The sequence below is a fragment of the Neophocaena asiaeorientalis genome, unplaced genomic scaffold (genome assembly GCF_003031525.2).
Source record: "Neophocaena asiaeorientalis asiaeorientalis breed wild unplaced genomic scaffold, Neophocaena_asiaeorientalis_V1.1 scaffold86, whole genome shotgun sequence".
Taxonomy (NCBI): Eukaryota; Metazoa; Chordata; class Mammalia; order Artiodactyla; family Phocoenidae; genus Neophocaena; species Neophocaena asiaeorientalis.
The window spans coordinates 10,702,258-10,707,152 of NW_020175039.1; the positions used below are offsets into that span (position 1 = coordinate 10,702,258).

Genomic DNA, 4,895 nt, shown 5'->3' on the forward strand with positions numbered 1-4,895 from the left:
CTAGGGAGAATACTGTTGGAAGACTTATATTTAGGCAAGGCTTAACCGTGTGTGTACTTTTTCATTTAGAGCTCATTTCTGCACAACGTTAAGAGGAGAATGGTGTGATAAGTGGAGTGAAGGCTCTGGCAAAGAAGAATGTGTGAGGTTGCTGACCGGTGAAAGTAAGAGGGTGAAGGAGTCCTCACCATCGCAGGGTTGCTGAAGGCCACGCTTAAGTGAGAGAAGTTGGGCAGTCTGTCCAGCCTATTGACTACGTTGGGAAGGAGCCCAGGTCCAGGTCTGGCTACTGGGGGTCTTGCCTCTGGGTGTGCTTGGGTCCGTCTGTTGGTGCGCCTTCGCTGGCGTCTGCATGGCCCGCTGGGGCACTGGGGAGGGTAGGGAGGCGACCTTCTGCTCCGATGTTGGGTAGAGGTTCTGCGAATCGGGCCGACACGTGTCTCCCGGCCAATCATTGAGTTTGCTTCGCCAGTGTGTATCTGACCTGGCGCGCTGAAGAATCACTGGAGAATTGCCCGCGCTGTGAAGATGAGTGGTAGGGCACACAGGTGCCTTGGCGGTAGGGCTGGAACGGAGGTCGCGCCTGGGGAAAGGGTTCCGAAGGTCGCCGCAGAGGCATGCCAACGTGGCTGGGAACCAGGACAAGGGCTGTTCGCCCGGGTCACCTCTGCTGTCCCGGGGCTGCCTACCGTCCACCGGGCCTGGAAGTCCCCTGGTGGGACCATCCCTGATTCACCTGCCCACGGGGTAGCGGCAGGGGAGGTCCACGCCCCAGGCATCGGCCAGATGAGCCAGCAGCAGCTGGGAGAGGTAGCAGTGTGCGCGCTCGTCCCAGTGCACGCCATCTCGCTGCCGGTGCTGTCCTGCATGCCGGAAGTGGAAATGCAGGTCCAGCATGTCGAAGCCGTACCTGCTGGCCTCTGCCGAGCTGTAGTAGTTGGCCTCTATCACTTCTTCCCGCAGGCACGCACCTCAGAATAGGTCCTCCGGCAGGAGGAAGCCCCGGAGACGACCTCCGCCATTGGCAGGGCCGTGTTCCACACCAGGAGGCAAGCCTCGGGCAGCACTTTTTCCAGGCGCCCGAACAGGCTCTCTAAGCTCTCCAGGTAACTCCTCTGGAAATCCTGGCCGCACGTGGAGAGGTCTCGGAGGCAGGAGTTCACGACCACCACGTACGGGGCGTGTTCGCCCCGACGCAGGTGTTCCAGGACGTCTTTACGTACGCGGAGTACGCACGCACGAGGAAGTAGAAACGCACCAGGTGTTGGCCGGAGCAGAGCCGGCAGACGTCGCGGTAATACGTGCAGCTGTGCAGGCGTTCCCACCCGCAGCCCTTCCGCGGCACATCGCGCTCGAAGCTCAGCTCGCCCTTGGCCTTCAGCTGGCTGGAAAAGAACAGGCAGCCCTTCTGCAGCAGGAGCACCAGGTCCTTGCACACGGCCCTCTGCATGGGGTCCCCCACGACGACCACAAACTTGTTGCGCAGCAGCTGCCGGACTTCGCAAGCCCGCAGGTAGGCCGTGGTGGGGGAGAGCAGGCGGGAGGCCTAGCTCCTGCCTTTCCTCGGGCAGGTCGGAGGAGAGCTCGGGGGAAGGGCAGAAGTGCACGGGAAAGAGGGCGGTGCGCAGTTGGGCGCGGGCATTACTGACCGCGCGGGGGTTCCGGGCAGCGAGGAGAAAGGAGGCAGCGTGTTTGCGCCCTGAAGTCCGCCTCAGCCAAAACTGACTTTGGCCCGGGACGTGACCTCTGACCCGCGGAGGTGAGGCGCAGGACCCCCACGGGAACCTGCCCCGCTCTACTGCAGTGAGCGTTCTCTTTCAACGGACCCGTGCTTGCTTTCTAATATCTCGGGCCTGGACTGCAATTACGCTGCACTTCTGGGCACATCCAGTCCACTGTCCCTTCTTTGTTTTACCAGTATCTCAATAACGGGGCGCATCTGGGATGCCTCTTCTTGCCCCTGCCTCTTGCTTCCTGTATGCGTTCCCACCTCTACTTGAGAATTTCTTTATTGCTGGCTTGGTTCTCCTTTTGTACTGCCACCTCCTTTACTAGAGGCATTTGAGGAATGTCTCCGCCTGGGGAGAGACGCCATTCCCAGCGGGAGAATCTCGCTGCGGACTGATCTACAGCCAGGATTTACAAGCAGTGATTGGCAGAACGGTCGGGTCTAGTGCAAATAGTAGAGGGTTCAACTCTAATTTTTTTCTTTTAATTAAACTACTTATTGTCACCTCATTGTGGATTCTCATGCACTTGTAAGAAATAATACAGAGAGATTTTCGTATACCCTTTACCCACTTTCCCCCATGGGTAACTCCTCCTGCACCATTCCCCTAATGCCTGGTAATTGCTAAACTGTCCGCATTTTGAGAATTCTATATAAATAGATTGTACAGAATATAACTTTGGGGGATTAACTTTTTCCCTCTACATCATTCTCTGGTGTTCATCCAGTGTGTCCACTTTATAAACCCTATACTGTTTTCTTCATTAGAAAATTAGTTTTACATTGGTACAAATGAGTCAATACTCTTCCCTTTTTATTCACTGAGTACTATTCTATGGTATGGACGTACTACAGTCACAGTCACTTTAACCATTCACCCGAAAGTATGTTGGGTTGTTTCCAGTCTTTGGCTATTACAAATCATGCTGCTGCGAATATTACTGTACAGGATTTTGTGAGAACCTAGATTTTCATTTCTCTGGGATGAGCCCTGAACTGTGATTGCTGGGTTGTGTGATGGGTACAAATTTAGTGCTTTCAGAAATGCCCAGACTGCTTTCCAAAGTGGCTGTACCATTTCACATTCCCAGAAGCAATGAATGAGTGGCCATTTTCCTTCTTTATGAAGGAACATAATATGAACATCCTGGGTATGACCTTTCTGGTTGCATGAATCCTGGTCTCTTCTGCACTTGGATATGGATATAAGCTTGAAGTTGTATAATGCAGGCCTCCTTCATCTTTAAGCATGGATGTGAGCTTCTAGCCAGTGCAACCTGAGCCTCTTCATCCTTGATTAGGGACATGAACTTCCTTCGGAATAAATCCTCTCCCTCTAGATCCTTGGCTGGGGATGCAAACTTCCCAGACCTATTTTTAACCTTTTTTTTTTTTTTAAAACAGGTTAATAAACAATCCCCTCTTAAAATATACCTATGATAGTCATATTTATCAGCCATGAAGACTTTCATGTGAAATAGCTTATTTTAGAACCTCTATACTTCATATATATATATATGGCAAGAAATCACCTGGTTTGGTAATTTCTCCTCATATTTTACAGAGTTATCAGTGGGATCTTCAAAGTCTTTTACCTTCACTACAAACAAAAGTATAGTTTACATTGGTGTAGCAATTTACTTTTGAACCCCTAAAACCAATAGTTTTTTTTCACTGCCAAGAAAGCAAATAGAAATTATTCAGTAGTGCATATAAGAATTAACTGAAATTTTATAAAAACAAAGTGGTTATTTCTATATTGCATTTTAAATATGATAACTACATAATGGAACTAAAGTCAATTTAGAATAACTTACATAATCACCTTCTGTTAATATTGCTGTTACTTCATGGACATGCTACCCTTTCTTTGGGAGAGATTTTCCTGCTTTCAGCATAAAATGGAGAAAAAAACTTTGAAACCAAGTTTTGGTGATATCTTAAAAAGTCCCTTATGCTACATCTTAAAAACACATATGTATGGCTAAAGAAGTATTATATTTATTAGAATATCACTGTAGCTTTTATATGCCCAAATACTAATTACAGGAAACTAAATTTTTAATCTAATAAAATTAGAGGAAAGAGATCAGTTTCATTTTTTTCTTAAGGAGCTATTTTTTGTTGTTGTTGTAAATATAAAGAGCTTGTCTGTCTTCAGAGCACAAGGGAAATAAATACTGCCATTTAGCCAGTTAAATTTTTAAGAAGAGTTTTCATCTACTTGTTTATTCACATTGATTTTTTTAAAAAATCAGCTAATTGACAGGTTTGCACTTCCTTTTGTGTTGTATAAACACAACCTTGCAAGACATTGCTTTGTGTTGTATTCCCTACCAGAAGCTCAGAAAAATTTCAATTTAGCACGAGTGAATGTTAAAGCAGATAGAAAAGATGTGAACATTTACTTTCTTTAACTCATTTTCCAATATGACCATTTTTCAACTGCGCCTAAAATTCTTTATCAGTAATATAAAAATCTGAAACATGTTCAGTTTGAAGTATTATACCATCACATAGCTTATTTTATAATATTTTACTTTTTTAGTGTTCTTTGAAATTACAAATATAACAGATGACCTTCAAAACTTTTAAATAGAGAAGTAAAATATATATTCAAAGTCTTTTCTTTACTCTTACACATTCTCAAAGATTTATTATGTGTTGATTCAGACCTCTTTTTATACCTTGACAAAAATATGTTTAGATATGAATATATACGTTTTGTTACATAAAATTTGTCATTCTCCATATTATTCTGTAACTTACTTTTTCATGTAACTTTTTCATGTAACATCATATAATAAGCATCTTACCTTAGACCAAGTTCTCTAGAAAACAGCTTAAATAAAAGCTGATGTGCCAGTTTATTAGCAGGTGTATTCCCAGAGGAGTGAGAATGAGTCAGGGAAGAAAGGAGAACAGACATGATGGGATGCATCACTGGACTGGCCACTGTGGCCACTGTGGGTGTCAGTTGCAACTGATAGTGTGATCTCATGGGATCATCTTTCCAAAGATTGTATAAACTTCTCTGTTTCAGGACAGTTTTCCTCAGGATGAGGGGAGAAAAATGTATCTCCCAGTTCATATCTCCTGTAAGTCAAAAGTTCATTCACTGCCTAGGGCATTCATTTCCTGCCCCCCCCCCACCCCCCACCCCCAC

The 4,895-nt window shown here is 45.9% G+C and overlaps 1 pseudogene; it reads right to left on the minus strand.

The window, feature by feature from the left end:
• Positions 1–246: 246 nt before the first annotated feature.
• Positions 247–2,603, minus strand: LOC112411831 (PC-esterase domain-containing protein 1B-like; annotated as a pseudogene).
• Between the last annotated feature and the right edge of the window lie 2,292 nt (positions 2,604–4,895).